This window comes from Triturus cristatus, chromosome 5_1 (genome assembly GCF_964204655.1).
Source record: "Triturus cristatus chromosome 5_1, aTriCri1.1, whole genome shotgun sequence".
NCBI lineage: Eukaryota > Metazoa > Chordata > Amphibia > Caudata > Salamandridae > Triturus > Triturus cristatus.
Window position 1 is genome coordinate 864,219,286 of NC_140587.1, and position 21,599 is coordinate 864,240,884.

General features: G+C 44.4%; 1 protein-coding gene across 1 annotated transcript in view; it reads left to right on the forward strand.

Annotated features, from left to right (window-relative positions):
* Positions 1–21,599, forward strand: part of DOK6 (docking protein 6) — a 1,435,463-nt gene that overhangs the window by 310,332 nt on the left and 1,103,532 nt on the right. The window lies entirely within an intron of this gene.

Consider the following 21,599-nt stretch of genomic DNA (forward strand, 5'->3'; position numbering starts at 1 on the left):
TAGCGGTTGTTTTCGGCTGCCCCGGTCATCGCGGATAACGGCCGCATGGATAGGAACATGTCACGGATGTCTGGGAGGAGGTTTCCTGCTTACTGAGGCTGCCGGCACTCGCACTTTGGTTCCTTTTTGACGGCGCTCGGTGGTTTTGCGAGCGGCCGCCATTTTGTCTCCTCAGGAGCGGTGAGAGCTTTCTCCTCAGCGCGAAGTCGACAATGCCACAGAAGGGCCAGGAATGAAGTTAAACAAATACTGGTGACGTTTCTTTTATTTCCTCAACTCATATTGCTTTTTCTTTTCTGCCTGCTGCCTTACTGCCTATTTTTGTATCATTTTTTGGGGGGGTTTTTTTTTTTGCTGATATTCGCTCGTCAGGAACTCCGTCAAGGCCATTTAGTGGGGCTTCTTTGATTAATGCTTACCTGCCTTTGGGTCATTTCTGACTGTTAGGACCCCTTTTGATACCTGCAAGTTGGGATATTTTTGTGAGGTGGTTCCCTTCCCTGGAATCTGCCTTTATTATTTTTCTGTTCTCTTGCTAAGAGTGCGCTATCCATTTTTGCTCGTTCCCTTTTGATATATTGAGGTTTCCTTCCTCACTTGGCACTCCCTTCTCGTAATTTGTCTGGAGTGGTGTTCTGTACTCCTGCTGAGGTGGTGTGCTCTATGGCTGCGATATGGGCCCGTCTTCAAATGCTAAAGACGCAAAGGAATCTAAAGCGTCTCTTAAAAGGGCCAAACAGTTATCTCCTACACCTGAATCTCCGCAAAAGGACCCCAGTCCCACTCTTGAGACTATCCTGACGCGCCTTAATGAGGTCTATGAAACTGCGCAGTCTACCAAGACCAACACAGATTTATTGCAAGTGGAAGTGTTAGCTATCAGGAATGATTTCAAGGCCCTGTCTCTTCGTGTTTCGGACACGGAAGCACGTATTAGTGGCGCAGAGGATTACATGCAAAAGCAGTCCAGATTTCTTTCACAACTTGAGCGATCAATGGTTGCTTTGCGGAAGGACCTCACTGAGCAAGAAGATCGTAACCGCTGATCTAACCTGCGCATTTTTGGGCTTCCTGAGGATGTTGAGAAAGATGCGTCTTCTATGATTGATTTCCTCTATCAATGGATTCCTTCTACATTGCAAATTTCCTTCCAAAGAGATTTTGAGCTGGAACGTGCAGATCGTGTTCCCACTTTTCGTTCTAAGTCTGCTACGCAACCTAGGGCGATAATTTTTAAGCCACTGCGTCATCAGCATACAGAACAAATTCTAGCTCATATGCAGAAGGTTAGAGTTGTTTCGTGGAATTGTCATCGCATTTCAATCTCTCAAGATTTTGCCAGAGACACGGTCATAAGAAGGAAGGGTTTTCTTAATTTGCGGAAGCGTCTAACTGAGATGAATATTCCCTTTTCTTTTGCTGGCCCCTCAAAATTCCGCATTACTTTCAAAGGTCGCTCTAGAATCTTCGATGAACCTGCTGACTTGGTCTCGTTTTTGGATAATCAGATGGAGCTACAGATGGAACTTCAAATGGAGGACTCGCTTGATCCTGGTTCTGCTGGCACCTGATGCGGTTATTCATACTGCTATGTGTTTTTTTTTGCCAGAATTATTGAGCTTAGTCTCTCTTAGTCCTGCACGGTGGTCTTAGTGTCCATTGTTTTTGTTGTGCTTTTGTCGTCTGTTGGTGTTCCATCCTTATCGGTATGGTGTAACGGTCTTTTTTGTTGTTAGTTCTATTGTATGAACCTTTCAAGATTTTGTGGTAATGTTTCGTGTTGGTTTAACGTCACTTTTGCGCGATTGCCATCCTTTTTATTCTTTTCCTTCCCAAATTGTCTTTCCGCATATTAGGTCCCGGTCCGTTTCTTATCCCATTGTATGATTTCTTATTTTCTATTGTTCTGGTTATGTGTATGATCTTCATCGTCTTTGGCTGTCTCATATTTGTGGAGTACGTTAGTGTTTATTAATGTATTGATTACATATTTGATTCATTGATGAGAATTTGTTGCTTATTAATTGCTATAGTTAGAGTTTGTGTTTAGCTCTATGTCACTGTTATAGCATTGATTGGTTTGTATCGTTATTATTATTAAGTGTCTTTTTCGAATAGGTCGGAATTTTATAGCTGTTTTGTAATTGATAGGCTTATGTTTCTTCTCTTCCATGTTCATATATTTAAGATATTCTCGCCTCTCTCAGTTATATGGAGTGCAACGAGAAATATGTTTTTGTGGACAGTTATCTATTAGCTTATCTATAGATTTTACATTTTTATGTATAATCTCATTTATATTATGTATCTATCATAAGACTTTATTGTTTGATATATTAGTCTGTTACTATATGCCGCTCTCCCCTTTATTTCATTTACTTTCTTCTGACTGTATTATATAGTACTCTTTGGAAGTTTTTTTCTTCTTCTTTATTATTGCTCTTACTCTTCTTGGTGGCTGCTTTGGTTTTGCTCGATATAATAGTGACGACAGCTTTTAGCTCTTTTTTTTTTTTTTTTTTTTTCATCAGCTATTATTGTTTACATCTGTTTTTTCTCTCTTTCTGCTTTTTACACTTTTTATGATCCTGCTTAGGTGTTTCCTTTTTCTCAAATTTGATTAACATGTCGCCTGTATAGATTTAGATGGTGTACTGTTCCTAGAACGATAATTGATTCTTGTTCATATCCTTTAGATAGTTCTTCTTTTTATAATAACGCATAATCTGTTATGTTCTGTTTTGGGGCTATTTATGCTGATGGTTTCTATTCCTCATGTTGGGTTCTTTGCTCATTTCCCATGTCCCCCCTTGTATGAATTCGGTCTTTTTCAGACCTTCCTTGTTGGCCCTTCTCTCCCTTTTTCTGTCTATCCTCTTCCTTTCTTCTTTCTCTCTTTTTTCCTTTTCTCTTCGGATTTCCTCCTGGGATTCTCCCGGTTTTGTGTTGATGTCTAGTGTCTGGAGGCGAGGTCTCTTGGAGGCTGTAGTTCATATATCCTTTGTGCAATATCTTTTTCTCCTGCTAATAGATCTATGTCTGGATTGAATGTACTCTCCCTTAATGTCAAAGGGCTAAATCACCCAGTTAAAAGGTCGAAGATTCTAGATTATTGCAAATCTCTTTCTTCGGATCTCGTCCTTTTTCAGGAGACAAAGGTCTCTGTTAGGGAGGCGTTATTTCTGAAGAAAGAGTGGGTTTCTGATGTTGCTTGTTCAGATGCTAGTGGTAAAATAAATGGGGTAATCACTTTAGTCTCTAAACATTCTGGTCTGTCTATCGTTTCCTCTGAACAGGATACAGAGGGAGGCTGGTTACTATCTAAGTTGTCCGATGGTAATGCTGTTCTCTTTGTCATGAATATCTATGCCCCTAACAAGGATGATCCGGCTTTTTGGAAAACGATCACCAAAAAGCTAAATGACACACCCCATTCTGGCAATCTTATTGTTGGTGGTGACTTTAATTTACCATTGGATCCTATTTTGGATAGGAATTCTGCCTTTAACTTTCGTCCCCCTCAAGCACATAAACAAATGATTAATATGTGTTCGTTGACCCATCTTCAGGATGTTTGGCGTCTTCACAATCCCACTAGCAGTGACTTCTCCTTTTTTTCTTCCCCTCATTCGTCCTTCTCACGTATTGACTACCTTCTGGTTCACTCTTCTCTTGTTCAAGCTTCCTCATCTCCGCTTATTCACCCCATTTTAGTTTCAGATCATGCCGCGGTAACTTTCACACTTATGTCTTTTGCCCCTCGGGCAAGGTCTCGATCTTGGAGACTAAACACGGAAATTTTACATGATGTTTCCCAAGTTCGAGAGTTTTCTAATGATATTGAGACGTTTTTCCGTGAGAATGTTGGTTCAGTAAGCTCCCCTGTTGTTCTCTGGGACTCTTTTAAATGCACTTTTCGTGGTCAGGTCATTAAGTGTATGTCCAGGAGAAACGCTGCCATTAAAAAAGAGCTCACGGATTTAGCGGATGAGATTAAACGTCAGGAAGCTCTTTTTCGACAGTCTAAGGATAAGTCATGCTTACAATCTATTAAGAATTTAAAATATGCGTATAATACTATTGTCACTAAGAGAGCGCATATTGGTTTTCAGGCTCAGAAATCTAAGAGGCTGCTGTTAAAAAATCGTGCGGGCAAGACTCTTGCAGCTACATTAAAGTTCCAGGAATCTTCTAATAAATCTTCCCAAATCTCTTCTATTACTGACCATCTTGGTAAGAGAAAATTTCAGACTGAAGAAATTCTTGAGGTCTTTCGCGATTTCTATAATAATTTATATACCCCCTCTACGCAGGCGTCTTTTGAACAGTGCCAGGAGTTTTTGAAGACAGTGCCGTTGAAAGCTATACCAGAGGATGATAATAATTCATTAAATGCCCCGATTACCTCTGATGAAATTACTTCCGCGATTAAAGCCACTCGTTCCGGTAAGGCTCCGGGCCCTGATGGGTACCCTATTTTGTTTTATAAGACCTTCCTATCTGTGATTGTTCCGAAACTTCAATCGGTCTTTGATGCTTTTGTCAAAGATGGTTCTGTGTCTGGCTCTGCTGCTGATGCTACTATTGTAGTAATCCCCAAAGAAGGAAAGGATCATTCAGACCCCAAGAATTTTCGTCCCATTTCCCTGCTTAACATGGAGGCTAAGATTTTTGCTAAAATCTTAGCTAAACGATTAGAATCCTTTATCCCTCAATTGGTTCATCCTTCCCAAACAGGTTTTGTAAAGGGTCGTCTTGCGCGTGATAATATCCGTACTTTTTGTCATATTCTAGGTGCCGCTAAGCGATACAATCTTCCGGCGGTGGCCTTGGCCCTTGATGCTGAAAAGGCCTTTGATAAGGTTTCCTGGCCTTTTTTACGAGCTGTTTTATGTGCACATAACCTTGGTGATTCCTTTATCCGTATGGTTATGTCTCTTTACTCCCGACCTAGGGCTAATATAAGAGTGAATGGGGCTACCTCGTCCTTTTTTAACCTTTGCCAGGGTACTAGATAAGGGTGTCCTTTGTCTCCTCTTTTATTTTTGTTGTCCATTGATCCTCTTCTCAGACTGATTGACGTACATCCAGACATTATGGGCTTTTCTTTTGGTTCCCATCAGTTAAAAGTAGCTGCCTATGCCGATGACGTTCTCATTTTTTCAGATGATGTTGCACGTGCCATCCCGGCTATATCTGAGATCATTTCCACCTTCTCAAAGGTTTCAGGTTATACACTGAACAGAGATAAGACAGAAATGTTCCCCTTAAATGCTTACTGCTTCTCCTCTCATATGGGGTCGGCGGGCTTTAAGTGGCAATCTAAGCAACTAAAGTATCTGGGTATTTATTTTTGTTCCACCCTTTATGCTACGGTTACTTATAATGAATCTCAAACTATTCTTAAAGTGTGGCATCTTTTAGAAAATTGGTCTCCGAAGCATATCTCCTGGTGGGGTCGGCTCCAAACTCTTAAAATGATGATAACACCTATTATTAATTTTGTCTCTTCTATGCTTCCAGTAAAGCTCTCTGATGTCTTCTTTCATGATCTTGATTTAATTACCTCCAAATTCTTATGGAATAATAAAAGGGCTAGAATTGCTTATAAATTTTTGAGCAAACCCTATGAGTTGGGGGGATGTAATCTTCCTGATTGGGGGAAGTATCAATCTGCTTTTCTAGCCTCTCAAGGTGCGCTCTGGTTTTCCCCTCCCTTTATGCATGTTCCAGCTTGGTTGCTAATAGAACAGGAATTGGCCTCTCCTCTTCCAACTGCCTCTTTCTTAACTACAAATACTCTTTTCATTCCATTTTCTAGATCTATTATTCTGGATACTGTTGCTGCGATTCGTAAAATTGATATGAGAGTGGCGATTCCGTTGCATAAAACTAGATGGTCATCCATTTGGCGCAATTCCAAAATTAAGATTAATATTGATCCGGACTTGATGTCTTATTGGTCGGGGAAAGGTATCTCGCTTGTTAAACATTTGTATGATTCCAATAATGACCCTCTTCCTTTCTCTACCCTGGCCCAGCAATTTTCATTATCTAATATAGATTTTTATACTTTTCTTAAGATAAAGGTAGCACTTGCTAGAATACAGCTTCAGCCTTCTTCCCCTATGATTATGCTTTTTCACTTATGGATTAAGTCTGGTCATGTTGCATCTAGGATTTATAAATTTTTGTCGTCCTCGACACTTCCTACCCAAACTGTTGCACAGCAAAAATGGCTACGTCATTTCGAGCATGAGGTCACCGATCATATTTCTTCAGACACTTGGCAAGATATTGGTAGGCTCTCTCTTCGTAATAAAATCGCCCCCTCACTATTGCAATCTAAGATTTTCTCTATTAATCTTCTTCACTGGACTCTCATTCGTTTACACGCGCTAAATCTCAAGGACGATGATCGATGTTGGAGTTGTGGGCTTGCACCTGGTGATTTCCAACATATGTTCTTTGACTGCTCTCTTCTCCAACCCTTTTGGGGTTTAGTTCACAAACACCTCATGCTTATCTTTGATATTCAGTTTCAACTCTCCTTTCCACTAATTCTTCTAGGTCCGCTGGCTGCCTCGGTCCCGTTGCCCTTAGATGCCATGGAATTACAACTATTGGATCTTTTACTATCTATTGCAGTCAAGGTAATTCTCATGGAGTGGAAATCTTTTTCTTCAGTCTCTTATCATACTTGGTGGGCATGGGTTTCTTTTCTGCGTAGTGCTCATACGTCAGTTGATCATGCTCACCTTTCTCCGTCTATATCTAATGATGTGTGGCTGACTCTAGATACGTACATGCAAAGAGCCTCAGAGGGTTTGGTGGCTCAATACCCTTTTGATGTGCCTGGTTAATGATGGTGTTGTTGTTGGGTGAATCCTTTGGAAATCCTCTTCTCTTTTCTCATCTTGTCTTGTCTTTTTTCTTCTTTTCTTCTATCTTTTTCTGTCTTTGCTTTCTTTCCTTTCTTTCCCTTCATCCCCAAGTTAATATATGATGATGATACTTTTGATAAACACGACTCCTGATTATCCATTGATTCTTCCTTATTCAATGCATTCCTCTGATACTTCCAGATTAATGAACTTTGTAAGGTGTTTTTTAGTGTTAACTCTCATTTTACCAGGTTGAATGTCTTTTAGCTGATATCATTTGTATCATTCTTGATTGTATTCTATGCTTGTTTTTACTCCCTTAAAATAATAAATTCTTTTGAAATCAAAAAAAAAAAAAATCTCCATTTGCGATTCTCAAATAGCGATTTTTTGAGAATCGCTATTTGAGAATTGCAAAACTGGATGTATTTAAAAATTCGCACATATTTTGCGAATTCTTAAAATTCCTTAATTGCGATTAGCAAATTGCGAAATCGCAATTAAGGAATACCTTCCCATTTATTCCTATGGGCCAGGAGGCCCATAGCAACGAATGGGAAGTCTTTCTCAAATTGCGAATCGCACTTTGCTAATCGCAAATTGAGAATAATTTCAAAGGTGCAAGGGTGTCATGATGACACCCTGATGCACCCCTGAAATTAGCATGTGTGCCCATATGGCGCACATACATGCCCTAAGGGCATGTATGTGCGCCAATGGCACTTTGAAAAATGTCAAAAAGTGCATTTTTCAAAGAAATCGCAAATTACCACCAACTTCAAGTTGGTGGTAATTTGCGATTTCTTAAGGACAAATCGCACAACTTGGGTGCGTGTTACATAGCATTTAAGGAATCGCAATTTGCGATTCCTTAAATGCTTACGCAAAATTAAGAAATTGCAAAATTAGCGATTTCTTAATAATGCGATCCGAAAATGGCAAATACATCTCATTTTGCGATTTTGTATTCGCAAACGCTGTTTTTTTGCGAATCGCAGCGTTTGCGAATCCAAAATCGTTTGATACATATGCCCCCAACCCTTTACTATTGCGAGAAGAAACGGGTTTAGAGAGCAGCTGGGTGTCAACGGCATAGTGCAAAGGGTTTATATCATGAGCATTCATTTACTGCCTCAGAGGCTACATACAAATATTGAAGAAGCGTGGGGACAGTTCTAATCCCTGAGTGAAGGGCAGGTGGTGAACTGGATTTTGAATTAGAAAAGAGCCCAGCCGCAATGAGGACCCTATCCAACAAGAAAGATTTTATCCAGATCTGTACTGTCTTCATGATTCCCGCCATGGAAGCCTAGACTTGTATATGAGCGGTCTTTGTGTTGAAGGCAACTGAAATAATGTCCCTACCACACCCTTTTTGAATTTCATCCACCATGTCGGGGCTTCCAAAATGTAAAACTGCCCCTGCTTCTCAAATGCTGGGCGTAGCTTATTCAATATGCTCCTGGTATTTTTTTTTATTCAGCAGAGCATATGTGCTCAGTTACTCCTAAAAAAATGTAAGGACTACCAACCCCCTTCAATCACTGCATTCTCAATCCTGTTTTTTGAACACACTTACTGTAAAATGTGGGCGGGGTATGGACTCCATAATTTTACTGATGATGACTCTCTTGCAATTTTATTCTCCTTATGCTAGCATGTGGACACTTCCTTAAATAATTTAGAATAATAATTAAGATAAAACTCTTCAGAAACTATATCCTCACCACAGTCCAGTGAACAAGTCAGCAAGGTCATTTGCATATTGCAGCATTTAAACACTTTGAGGCAAATTTACAAGCCCCTTATGCCAGATGTGCGCCGCTGTTGCATCACTTTTGTGATGCAGTGGCGGCGCAAAGCAAGCGCCATGCTGCGGGCTATTTATAACGTGACGCATCTAGGGAGATGCGTCACGTTGTAAAGCCCTGCGCCACATGTGGGCGTTCCTGCACCGGGGGGGGGGGGGGGCGGTCCGGCGCAGGAACGCCTCAGAAAAGTGGCTGAGTGACATCTACAAGATTTCACTCCGTTACTTTTACGGCCATGCTGCGTCAAAACCCTGCGCCTGCTTGAAGCAGGCATAAGGATTGACGCAGCATGTTAGGGATAGGGGCTCCCCGAGCCTTGCTGGAGCTGCGTCGCACTCCAGAGCCGCCTTTCCATGGGGGGGGGGATGCAACACGCATCTGCCCATCCGTGCGCCACGGTGCGCCACATTGTAAATGCGGCGCATCAGTGGTGGCACACGGTTGGGCAGATGCGTCGCAACTCTTCTGGCGCATCCCTGCTGATTAGCAGAGATGCGCCAGAAGTAGTAAATCTGCCCCTTTACATTTTGTTCAACTCTTTTGTGTTCTTTTTCCATTGTTTATTCAGCTCTTTGACCCAAGCACTATATGAAGGAAATCTACTTCGTTACATTTATATTTATGTGAAATATTAAAAAATATGGATATAAGTAAAATATGTACCATTATTACCATTATTCTTTTATGCCGCGTTAGTGTGTGAATCTTAAAAAAAGCCACAATATATTCAGTTGGAAAAAGAAATGTACTTATTTCTCCACTCTCTTAAATTGTCTTGTTGGCACAGTCACAGATCAATACTTCTCTTAATAAAAACAGTACCCCACTTATGTGGCTAGGCTGAGAAACTGAGGCAGGAAGAGGTTAATCAGGGACCAAGTGAAGATCAGATTCACGGCAGTATCCACATGTTCCTGTTGTAGGAGTTATTATCAGTCGCAAATGTGGAGTACCGCTTTTTTTGGTAGAATTGTGGAAACACTGGGTGGTAGGAATATTATTGGCCCCCACAGATTCTAGAAAGTTCCTTCACAGAAATGTCAGGAAAATGTGTGATTTTAGGTAAAAATATAAGGAAGGCTTAAACGTAAACTGTTCCAAAAATAACAAAAAAAGGGCTCATCCCGTGGAATAGCCTCAGCAACTAAAATGTCAAACAGGACCTAAGTTAAAACTAAATCTTGCACTCGGAAAATAACTGATCAGGTGCATCTTATGGGATCCGACCCCTGATGCAGGCAGTTGTTTGTAGCTTATGCGTGTGATGTGCTTTTTCTATGCATTTAGAGCAGCTTCTAACATCTCCATCTCAATTGTTGTTCGAAAGGAGGTAATTCTTCTTTAGGGACAAAGGAGAAAATATAGGTTAATGGATTACAGAAGTCAATTTGGCTGTAATTCTTATGTGTTAGGTAAGTGGAGCTGGGTGAATACAAACACAGCAAGAACAAACAGACAACACAATAAAATGCAAAACATACTGACCCGATAAACTAAATGCGGTAAATACCACTCCATTTGAGGTTTGTATACAAATTGTCATATTAAGGTTAGAGAGAAACCTGTCCAAAACTGGACCATAGTCAGGGAATGATATTTCTTTATGATAAGCCTTTTCTAGATTAAAATATTTTATTATGAAATATATATTACATATATGTGTCTGGCACGGAGATGAAGGTGGGCATGTATTTACCAACGGAATATCTCCTGGGTCGTTTTTGCTTAGGCCAATAAATCAGTCAATCAGGTTCCTTGTAAAGCGCGACTACTCACCCGTTAAGGTCTCAAGGGGCTGTGGTGGGGGAGAATCTGCGAGTCAGTCGAAGAGCCAGGTCTTGAGTTCCTACCTGAATTGAGGCAGAGACAGTGATTGACTGAGATGTAGAGGCAGTGAGTTCCAGGTCTTCGCAGCAAAGTAGGAGAAGGCCATATTTCTTTCAGTTATCAGTAGAACATTTCATCAGATGTGTTTGAGGCATTTCCATATCTGCAGGTTTTCTTCTTCAAGAAAACAGTCGGCTTTGTTAGAAAGTGCCTGCTGCGTTTTTGTAAAGTCTGAAACCTTTTTATCAGAAAACAATTTAGCATCAGCTCTGGAGCTTTATCGCTATAAGTCTCCCAGGAGAAATGTGAGAGCTTTAAGAGGTGTAAAGCTAAAGGGCAGGAGCTATAAGGTCAGTCCCAGCAGAGGATTGCAGTTCACCACAGTCCTGACAATGTAGACACATCCTGTCAAGAAACAAAACAGGCTCACTTTTAAAACAAAATCCGAAGCTGCGCCCTAAACGTCAAAAGTATTTCTTCTCGTTGTAAGTCTTTCGGGCAAATTACTCTGAATTTAAAACATGCTTCATTATTTTTTGTGAGTGTTTGTCTACATCTTCATAGGTAAATATTAACACACTGTGGGGCATATTCTCAAGTACGTGTGATAACCATCGCAAAATTAGCTCAACGCAACTCTTCACATCGCAGTCTATCGCAGGAAAATAACTCTGTGTTAACATGGTATTGTCAACATGGCGGTACCATGCGATAATCCCACGATAACGCGTCAAATGACCGTGTTAAAATTAACGCGATGCCGAAAAAATGCGAAACAAGAACGCGAAAATAGTAGCGATGAGGCCAATCACTATACAAAAATCAGAGATAACCAGCGATAGGTCTGCAATTCCCACACGTCATACGGGAAAATGCACTAGAAAAGCAGAGTAAAAAGCAGAGTAAAAAAACGGTGAGATGACAATGTACAAGCACAACCCCACATCCATGATGTAGAACAAATGACCATTGTTCCGCATCAAATAGGCATCTCCCCACAGTCACAATGTACATTGACATGCAGTCTGCAAGTAAACTGTGCCAATGCTGAAACATGCATGGAACACACAGTGAAACCGCATCTCCACTTGCAGAGGGACAAGCAACCCCTCTGGCACACAGACGTGTCATGTCCATGATCAATCAATTATGAAAGCGTGGACGAATGTAGGGGCAGTGATTCCCACTTACGTACATGTTGCCCATGTTGTGTGACTTGAGTCACAGGGGGCATACCTGCATCATGGTGGTACATATCTGACCCCAAAAGGAGCCCTGTTGTCACCTGTAGGTCACAAATGGCAGCCACAATGGAAAGATTTGGGACACATGTGAAACGTCGAAGAGTGGGATTCCCTACTAACTGTGACACACAGAACTGGCAGTCCGAATACGTGACACCCTAAACAGCCTCTCTGCATAGAGGTGACACACCCACCATCCATGAACAAATCATAAAATTGTTAGCACTACATGTCGCACTCATACTTGTCTGAGTGATGTGCCTGTACAGATTAGTGACATGCACTCGAGGAATGTTTTTGGAATGCATTTATTTGCACATGCTGTGCCTGTGGTCATTTTGTACTGTCCCATGATTGCTAAGGACTGTCACAATGTGGCGTGCTCATCTGAAGAAATTGTCAATTATGGTGTTCCTACGGGCTATTCCTGCTGTGGCTGCAGTGGGGTGTGGTCCACCTGCCGCATCTTCCTCACGATCGTCCGGTGCATCTGCCACTTGTATCCATGGGGCATTGCTGCGTACACATATGTTGTGGAGCACACAACATGCAACGATCATCTTGCACACGATGTCTGGGCTGTACAGGAGCCTTCCACCTGTGACGTCCAGGCACCTGAAACGTGACTTCAACACGTCAAATGTGCGCCTGGTGCGTTTGTGGGACGAATTGTACTTCATCTGGGCCTGTGTGTTCGGGGCTCGGAGGGGTGTCATCATCCAAGTGCAGAGTGCATATCCTTGATTACCTGCAACAGTGCAGAGAGACATGAGTCAATAGTTGTTTCTCCATGATGTGTTGGCAGGCTCACTGGTTCATTGATGTGTGATATGTGTGACTTTGTGGTTCCTGTATGGCATGTACTGCTTGTTGCAAATGAGCAGCATCAATGTGTATTATGTAGCCTCACTGCTGCTCCTCCCTCCCCCGAGCCTATTTACTAGTGTGTGCAGCGCGGTTGAATCAGTTGCACCCTTACGGCACACCATTGTCATGCCTGTCTGCGCATGTCCACAATCCTGACAATGACACAGTGATGTTGTGCGCTGAAGTTGGGTGGCCACGTGTGTGTAGGCCTATGGTTAGGACAGGGCGGACACAGATGTAGAGTTCATGCCTGGCTGAACTCGCCATGCGGTTGAGGGTAGACCTTTGGCTTATGCTGCGGTAATAGCGACACACACAACAGTTGGCATGTCTGATCCCTGACCCAAGCGGGCTTGCGCACCCTCATTTACCACTTGGCCGAGTCCGCACTACGGGGGCATGCCACATAGCAACGTTGTATATTGCGTGATGGGTGGCACCAACACTACACCAGAGAAAAACGCATTAGTTACTTCCTTGGCAAGGCCTAAACTTAACCATGCCCAGAGCCACGTGTTGAATGACCACACCCCTACGCCGTACTACCGTACGCCATTCCACTCCACTTATGCTAACAGGGTGTCCGACAGAGCTACATGTCCCAGGTCTACCCCATTGTCTGAGGAGACAAGGTTGCGCCCGCTGTACACTGCACAATGTAATGTGGTATGGCCCGGGGCGTTCATGCATATATAATGACCACATGGACACACTGAGATAATTTTTGGAACTGGCTATGGGCACGTGCGCCCGGCACCTTTTATTGCCAGGGTCAGATGTCTAGTGACGACTGTGCTGGATGGGTCTTGGGTAGTGTAAGCCACACCTCAGGGGTTGGTTGGTGCTTGCAACAACTACAACAGCGATCAGACAATCAGAAGTTCAAAGTTTAAACAGCAAGGGTCCATGACTTGAGCTGCACAGAGTTAGTGGCCCCAGATGCACTTCGGCTGGCACAGGCACACCGCCACGGGACGGTGACTTGCGATGCACTGAGATAGGGTCACGAGAGCTGAGCGGGTCCTCGTTGATGTCCAAGGAGAATGTTGCAGAGAGTTACGGGGGATAGTGGAAGGTGTCCATCCAGGGCATGAGGGCAGAAGCAAGCAGAAACAGGCAATATGGAGGAGATGAATGCTACAGTCTCCTTTTTCCCACCATGTCAGTATCAGCTACATGATGATGAAGACAACCCCCAGGCCATAGACTCAGATGCCACCAAAGTTCAACCAGAATGTCCATGACTCCAGTGGCATCAGAGCTGGAAGGGGATGCAGTCTGCGATGAGGCCTGTACATGATGAGATCAAGACTCAGTTCCAATTGTGTGACCTACTTGACCACAGTGTGTGCCGGAGGCAGCGGTCAGCAGTGACCCACAGCCACGTGTCATCGGTTTGCGATGCACAGAGTCAGTGGCACCAGTGCAGTTGTAGGTAGTGTTTGATCACCTCTGTAACGGAGATCCATTTGTCCTCCAGACTGAACCGCTTCGTCCTCTTACTCCTCTGCTTGCATACTGTGATAAGAACTCTGCCATGACAAAATAAAGACTCAGTTCCAAATGTGTGACCTACTAGACAGCAGTGTAAGCCAGAGGCAGCGGTCAGCGCGGGTCAACAGCTGTGCAGCCAGCTCCTCCTGGGTTTCTAACACACGGTGTTGAAATGGCATGTGGAGAAGATTTCTGGTTGACGGAGGCAGAGGCACCAGAGCTGAGTGGGTGTGCAGCCTGCGACGATGCCGTGTCCTGCCTGGTACGGACTGTAATGGATTGGTGTGAGGCCTGCTGGACCACGGTGTAGGCCGAAGCCAGAAGTCAACAAGGGCCCACAGACACGTGTGGTCGGAATGCTATGCAGAGTTGGTGGCACCACATCAAAGGGAGTATAGTGACATAAACTCAGCCATAAAATATGTGCTCTGCCATTGTGTAATCAAGACTCAGTTCCAAATGTGTGCCCTACATGTCCGATGTGTATGCCGGTGGAGTACATCGACGAGAAAGGTGTACTGCGGGCCTTGCTCGTGGAGGCCGTGATGGTCTGAGGAAGCTGCCAAGATCAAGAGCTTGCACCGGCACGTGGTGGGCCCTCTTGGAGACACGCCAGTGTCAGCAGGTAAGCAGTGAGGCCTGGATGCAGACTGAACCGCTTCGTCCTCTTACTCCTCTGCTTGCATACTGTGATAAGAACTCTGCCATGACAAAATAAAGACTCAGTTCCAAATGTGTGACCTACTAGACAGCAGTGTAAGCCAGAGGCAGCGGTCAGCGCGGGTCAACAGCTGTGCAGCCAGCTCCTCCTGGGTTTCTAACACACGGTGTTGAAATGGCATGTGGAGAAGATTTCTGGTTGACGGAGGCAGAGGCACCAGAGCTGAGTGGGTGTGCAGCCTGCGACGATGCCGTGTCCTGCCTGGTACGGACTGTAATGGATTGGTGTGAGGCCTGCTGGACCACGGTGTAGGCCGAAGCCAGAAGTCAACAAGGGCCCACAGACACGTGTGGTCGGAATGCTATGCAGAGTTGGTGGCACCACATCAAAGGGAGTATAGTGACATAAACTCAGCCATAAAATATGTGCTCTGCCATTGTGTAATCAAGACTCAGTTCCAAATGTGTGCCCTACATGTCCGATGTGTATGCCGGTGGAGTACATCGACGAGAAAGGTGTACTGCGGGCCTTGCTCGTGGAGGCCGTGATGGTCTGAGGAAGCTGCCAAGATCAAGAGCTTGCACCGGCACGTGGTGGGCCCTCTTGGAGACACGCCAGTGTCAGCAGGTAAGCAGTGAGGCCTGGATGCACAGCGGCGGACAAGACTGGTTCGGGGACCAGCGGCCCGGGCTGCAGCAGGCGCACAGGATCGCAGGCACTGCCACACACGGCATCGGCCTTGTGGCTGGGTGAGAGGTGCCGCCCTGGCAGACACGTTGGTCATTCCGGAAGAGAACCACACCCAGAGCTACGTGCTTTTTATTCACACCCCTATGCTAGCCTGGTGTACGCCGGGCCAGCCCACTCTGCACACGCTTACAGGGGGGACGTAACAAGCTACATTTTCGAGATCTTGACCACTGGCTGGGGTGACATGGTTGCATCCACTGTCCAAAACACTACTACCACCAGCAGTATATGTCGACATGGATATGTCTGTGGTCTGCACACAGCAGTCTGTCCAGCACATCCACGCCACACTTGGCATTGTGTACATTCTCATTCATGGGTCACTTGCCTCCTTCGCACATGCCTGGTTCCCACCTCTCCCCACATTCTGCTACTGTGTGGCTGAGGTGCCATGCCGTTGAAGGCTCATGTACATGGCTAGCCCAGGTTACCGCAGTATGTTGTGCTGTCATGTATGGTGGGTGGGCATGGTGTTTGGTATGTTGTATGTGAGTTTGTAACGTGTGCATTCCCAGAGTTGTGAGTTGCATGATTGTGGAGTTGAGGTGTGTGGTGTGTTCATTTGGTACTTACCAACGAGCAGTGCATCTCCATCGGTGTCATCCTGGAAGCGCCTGTTGATGATGGATTGTCGGAAGATATATGAATCATGCACACTGTCTGGGTAGCTGGCGACGACATTGGTGAAGAGTCCCCGGTGGTCCACATTGATGGAATGCGTGTGCTTTCTGTTGCAGTAATTGTGTGCAGTGTCGGCAGGGGGCACAAATAGGACATGTGTTCAGTCAATTGCCCCAACATGTGTGGGACTCCAGCTATGGCATAGAAGCCTTGCTAGGTCTCCAGCTGTTCCTGCGCAGTGTGGGGGAAGTATAGGTACTGGGGTACAAAGCTGATGATGGCATCCAGGACAGTTGTGAGGAACTTTGATAGGGCTGGCTGTGAGACTCCTCCGACTCTGGCGTTTGTTGGTTGGAAGGTACCAGAGGCCAACAGGTGCAGCACAGTCAGAAGCTTTGTCTGAGGTGAGATCTTGGTTTTCCAGTGTGTTGGTACCATCAGCCTGTGGGCAATGATGTTCAGGATGCGGAGGATGGTTGTCCTTTTGAGTCTGTAGTGGGCAATGACATTCTCTGGTGTTAAGTCTGTGAGGCTGGTGTGTTTCCTGAAGGTCCACTGTCTTTGCGCTGCCTCTGTGTGTGGTGGTCTGGGAGGGTGGCGGGCATGGGGGTGGTGGCGGTGGGTGTTGTGGCCCTGTTGGGGCTCCGTGCTGTATGATCAGTGGCTCCATGGCATCTGTTGGCCTTCAGGTGTGGCTGTGGTCTGGGCGCCCTTGTCTGGTGCCGGCTGTTGTCCGACTTTGCACCAGGTCAGAGCAGGTGTTAATTTCCTGCTGCTAATGTGCCTTCTCGCATGTTTTGTGATCTTATCGCCAATCTGGCTGGTCATTGAGAATTTTGATGTGTGGTGTTGTCGCTGCTTTTTACTCGGGAACGCCTACTCACATCACATTAGCGATAGTTGCCGCTCCCCAATAAATGTCTTCTGATGTCCGTGTGTGTAAAAGTGTGTCCACACATGCAAAGTGTCCTACAAAGTGATAATGGAAAGGTAGCCACTCAACATGGGAGAGGAATAGTGTTGTGTGCCCCTTTTGTCATCCTGCGAAGGGGCACTATAAAGCAAACCTTTACAGGACCCCTAGTAAGGTGGACCAGACATTGGAATGGGACAGGCAACAGACCTGGGTGTGATGTAGTGGGCATGATTTAGCCATGGAAGTATGACATTTGACCATTTCATCTTAATATGGTGAAAATTGACACAGTATTTTATACCTGGGCAGGGCCTACAGCACAGTGTCATTTATCTGGGAAGGTTTGTTCCTTTGCTTTGTCAACAGACTCACTACCACCCTGCTAGAGGTCCAGTGGGCTAATTGTACACCTTTGATCAAGGAGAAATGGATTTAATCCTTGTCCCCCCATTTTGTGTGCTCTTTGGCAATCATATTTTGAAGCTCCTGTGCTCTTTTTGACAAGATTTGGAATAATGATAATTAATTTAACTGCTGTTTGTAAGTGTGTGAATAAAATGTGGACTGGCTATTACCAGCAGACGGGATACAGTTTCCAGCCTAAAGGTGTACTAATCAGCTAAAATGCATTACGGTGGTACATATATGGCCTTTGACACAAGTAATAGTGTGATGCAGTCTTGGATCTCCTACTTTAATGAACTACTTGCGCTTATGGAAATCATACTATCTCTGTGCCTCTGTCCACTAATTTGACAATATGTGACCACTTTAAAACCGGCTTAGTGAAAGAAATAAACACCAAATACATATTCCCAGTACAGGACCATAGCATGGTTTTCATTCACATATTCAGACGACTGTTTAACAGCAGGAGCTGTATTTTTTATTTACATCTCAAAGCTGAACTTGCTACTTAAGCTGCATTGTGTAGAATCCCTCCTAGATTGCAGCTCCTCCCTCCCAGACAGGACAGGCATCTCTTTTACAGATTATAAAGGGCTGCAAGATTGAGAGATCAACCTGCAAGGCCACTGGATCTGTTTCGACTGGCAGTTCTAATCCTCCTCTTTTGCTCGCCCTGTTAGTGGCAAAAAGCAGGACATTTAGGACCCTGCAGCAGCTCAGTGTGTGCAGCAGGACAGACCACTGAAAAACAGAGCAAGCTTGCAGAAAATAAGACGGTTGACTATCCTACTCCCGTGGTGGTGATACTTTCAGCTGCCAATCTCCTGCGGTGAGCAAATGCAGAGGTGAGAGGTAAAATTGTCCACTCTGACCTTTTTCTGAACTACTTATCAAGGCAGAGAGGAATTTTTGTATGTTATCCATTTGCACCCAGGAATTCCCATCTGGAACACATCTATCATTAGTGCGGCAAGTGCAGTGACACTGTGGCCCAATATATGAAGGGCCCACTGAACCCCAAATGTGGCTTACTTGTACTACCAAAACAGAACGGAAGGGTGGCAATTTTTCTTGCCTGCACAGGGGCCCGTGGCAGCATTGCTACAACAAGGAGGAGATTTTATTAGCCATTGGTTGGTGGTAAATGTTTCATAATCAGTACACAATATCAAAAAAGATAATATTATCTTGGAGTTTCTGTTCATTGTGCCTTCAGGGGTGAGTAAAAAAACACTCAGGCAGACCCCTTTGATCCAACCAACTATAGACCGATCTCTCTCCTCCCAGCATTTTAGAAAGTGCTGGAGAAACATGTTAACCAATAGATATCTTTGTACCTAGAACACAATAACCTGTTACATACTAGCCAAACCAGTTTTCACCCTAACTACAGTACTGAAACAACTCTGCTGGGGGCTGTCAACTCCATCCGACTCAGCCGGGAGGTGGGTGATAGGGCACTGCTGGTTTTGTTAGATCTATCGGCTGCATTCTATATGATCTCTCACAACATCCTTTTAGTCCATCTCCACTCAGTAGGCATTAGGGGACAGACCTGGAAGTGGCTCGCATCTTTTCTAGAGGAGCGAGGGCAAGAGGTATGGGGCCATCCTTTTTCTGCCAACTCCCTTAAACTAAGGGTAGGAGTGCCACAAGGCTCAGCCCTGAGTCCGACTCGATTTAATGTTTCTCTGACCCCCTTAGCTACCTTGGCAGAATCTTTAGGGGCAAAAATCATATCATATGCGGATGACACCCAACTGCTGTTCTTCTGAAAGAATAGCAAGGCCTACCCAGGCGACAAAATCCGCTACTGTCTCACAGCAGTGTTTAGGTGGCTGTCCGTGAATCAACTTAAATGTATTAGTGGGAAGATAGAGCTGCTCTTCTTTGGTCCAGATGCCATGACATTGTGGCAGTCTTTATGGCCATCTGATGCCCCCCCCCCCAACTCAAAATCTGGTGGCAGAAAACTTGGACTTCAAATTTGAGGAACAACTGCTAGAATTAAGTTCTACACCCCAAATCTTTGTCTTGCCAAAGTTCCGAGGATCAGGAAGGCAAGGTCAGGGGTCAGATTCCTCTCTTTCCTGGGCCCCTCCCTCTGAAATAAACTTCCATTGACACTCAGATGCATCAAGGTGAAACCGGTGTTTCGAAAAAAAAACCTTGCTTTGTTCCAGGCCCTAGGCTTTTCCCTCCTATTTTTCACACTGATACTCTTCTACAGTAGCGCCAGGGCACTCCTTGGAGAAACAGTTGCACTGTATTAATAACTCGACATAGACATAGACATAGTAGCTGATCTTCATCTGTGGGTTAGATATTAATAAAATAAACACATTGTGCGTGTGTGGAGGAATTCCTTCACTTTCCGGATTACTCTTTAATTCTGCAGGATTTCTGAACTGAAGCAGGGGCCTTCACACTAGGGTATGGTTCAAGTTGGGATTCCACAGGGCTATGTGGAGGGGGTATTACAGGGACCATTATTACTGAGGCTATTATACTTGTTCTGCAAAATCTAGTTGTAGGTCTAAAGGAAAGCATGCCATATTTAATCATTGCAACATACACAGCTAAAATCACTAGATGACTCTGTTACTGGAATTGCTATGTTTTCAATTTCCCTCAGGATATTTCTTTGAACTTAAAGCCAGTAAGTTGTGACATGATGGCTCCAGCTTTTTGTTTGTGACCCTGGCTCCGCAAAAACGTCTGAGATGATTGGAATCACAATACCATCAGTAGAAATGAGGGTGGCCTGGAAGTTTGGAGACCGCTTGCTCATTTAGTGCAGACAGGTTTATATGACTGCAGCCACATCTGCAGGTTTTTGTAAAGCGTTAGGTAACCAGACCTATGCTGGCCTCATATATTGCTCAGATATGATTTGCCCTTTTAAGAAACAAAGGGACATTAGGAGCACCATTCAGAATAAGGTCTTCAGTGTATACAGTGCCACGACCAACAGTCCTTCATGGCTGACATGCATAAGAATCACAAAATTAAGGTGAGTGGTGATTAATCCAGAAATTGCCATTTGGGTGCAGTGCAAGCCCCATACAACTCACATGGTCAAAAGTAGCTATAAGGGAGGCATCTAAAGAGTCAACCAGTAGAGAAAGGGGCATTAAATGCGAAAAGACTGACAGAGGGATATGGTTAGTGGAGCTTGCAGCTGAGAGACCAACGGAAAAATCCCAAGTTCCCTGCCTTTGCTAGGTATAACCATGATGTGCAGCTGGAAGCTACAGCTTCTTCCTAAGGGATTTGACTGACTTCAAACAACACCAAGCCTGTGGGAAGTGTTACTTCCTTCAGTGTGCTGTAAATTTAGAGGGGAGTCATTTCAAAAGCAACTGTACTTGGCTATCATATTTGACACAAGACGTGGGTGTTCCTATATAAGTCACTTTGACATAAGAGAGCTACGCAAGTGTGGTTTACATGATTCTAATGCAGAGGACCAAAACAACTGTTCAAAAGAGGAAACACATAACCACCATTTAAGGTAGACTGCCCTCCTCTGTGTGCTTTTCATTCATTCATTCGATTTTATTGCATAATGACCATTTGTAGTGAACTGTTAGATACATTTATATGGAAAAATGATGAGATGACAGACAGAGGCATGCTACTTGTTTGCTGTCCTTTAGTGTTCTTCAGCAGTAGTGTCAAGAACATCTATAAAATATGTAAATAAGGTGACTCTTCACTTCATGTGGGTTCATGTATATGAGTTTGTCAACTTGCTGTTCAAAAATATTTGTATTCAATCAATCAATCAGGATTTATATAGTGCTGCTAACCACCCGGTAGAGTATCCAGGCTCTTACAGGTCCCGGAAGGCTCATTCGAACAGCCAGGCTTGGAGGGCCCTTCCGAATTTAGGAAGTGGGGTGATTGTCCGGAGCTACATGGGGAGGCTGTTCCAGGTCTTTGTTGTGATTTAGGAGGAGGAGCATCCTCCACTTCTGCTTCGGTGCATGCGGAGCATGAGGGCAACCAATAGGAAAGCGAAGCATAGTTTTCTCAACCATTGATGGAAGCTGAGGTGGCGGTTAATGTCAGCAGGTCCTTGGTTTTATAGTGCTTTGTGTGTGTGGGTCAACA